Here is a 1,581-nt window from a genome sequence, read left to right on the forward strand (position 1 = left end):
TACAATTAGTTAAATTAAAAAAAAAAAAAAAAAAAAAACAGTTAAATTATTAAAGAATTTATATTTATACAGATAGACATGGATGTATTATATAAAACACACATGTATATTACATGTGTATATTAAATATATGGCAATATATGTATTTACAGAAGTAACTATATACATCGTCAAACCTTAAACACCACTAATATGTGTGACACAAGTGTCGTCAATGTTTATTGCCATTGCAGGGTGTTCCGAATGAATGCATTTTGTCAAGTGACATGAACTTCTAACAGATATCACACGATCAGAGAATAGGAAGCAGTGAACACTGCATAGGGACCCGTTCAATTGGAACGCAGTGCTAAATTTATAGGCATTGCATAAAGTGAAATCAGATTCAATCTTACTAGACTAAGAACGTGCTTTGCTATTTTGTGTATACTGTGACATCTGTGGCCAAAAATAGTCTAGTGCAGGTAGATTATTTTTCTTCTGGGTTTTTTTTTTTTTCTTTCTTTTTTAATGCCATGTCAGCTTCTATGGCTGTGTTTCTACTATAAAATAAAATAAAGGATAACTGAAATAAAATAGATTTCAGCTAGGAAAACTTGCTGTACCAAAATAACTGAAAAGGAAATAAAAAATGATTGAAAACTATGAAAAAAAAAAAAAAAACGAATAACAAACAACTAAACTTTTAAAACTTTACTCAAATTAAAATGGCAAATATGAAAACAAAAACTAGAGATGTTTGCAACAAACCAGATGCAGCAAGTTGCTATAAACTTATGGTCTGCATCCGAAATCACATATTCACATATAATAAGTAATTACTTGGTGGCCATTAAAATAGTAAAGTGTAAATATTAAAGTGCTTTTCAGATGCAGACACTTCAGAATCTCACCAGAAATAGTAGACTGACCGCGGACTACTGTTCGGACATACTATTCTATTCACATAGTGTTTTTCACCAACTAAATTAGGGAAGTATGCAATCTCAGATGCAGCCACTGACTTCATCTAAAAGGTTAATTATATTATTAAATATACAGTATATATACCTGTGCATCTATATAGATTGACTGATTTCAAAATGTTTCTACAGGTGTTAAAACCAAACCAGCGGCCCTCATGTTGGGTTTCATGATTGTAATGAGGACGCTGAGGCAGAGTCTGAATCCATGTGCGGGAGTTTATTGAGGACAGTTTCAGTGAACAGGAACGTCAAGGCAGGCAGAAGGTCGAAACCAGAATGACAATCCAATGTAACAACACTTACAGGGGCTCCGGGGTCAGCATCCAGGTGGACCGGTTTGAGGAGAGAAACATGAAAGGAGGGAGAAATACGATAATTAGTAGGAAGCTAAAACTTTACTCAAATTAAAATGGCAAATATGAAAACAAAAACTAAATATTAGTTTATATATACACTACCGTTCAAAATTTCTGGATCAGAACGATTTTTTATGTTTTTTTTTAAGGAGTTTCTTATGCTCATCAAGGCTGCATTTATTTGATCAAAAATACCAGAAAAATTTAATATTGTGAAATATTATTATGATGTAATATATAGATTTTTATATATTTATATA

The sequence above is a fragment of the Sinocyclocheilus anshuiensis genome, unplaced genomic scaffold, assembly GCF_001515605.1.
Source record: "Sinocyclocheilus anshuiensis isolate Anshui unplaced genomic scaffold, SAMN03320099.WGS_v1.1 scaffold466, whole genome shotgun sequence".
In the NCBI taxonomy this organism is placed as follows: Eukaryota; Metazoa; Chordata; class Actinopteri; order Cypriniformes; family Cyprinidae; genus Sinocyclocheilus; species Sinocyclocheilus anshuiensis.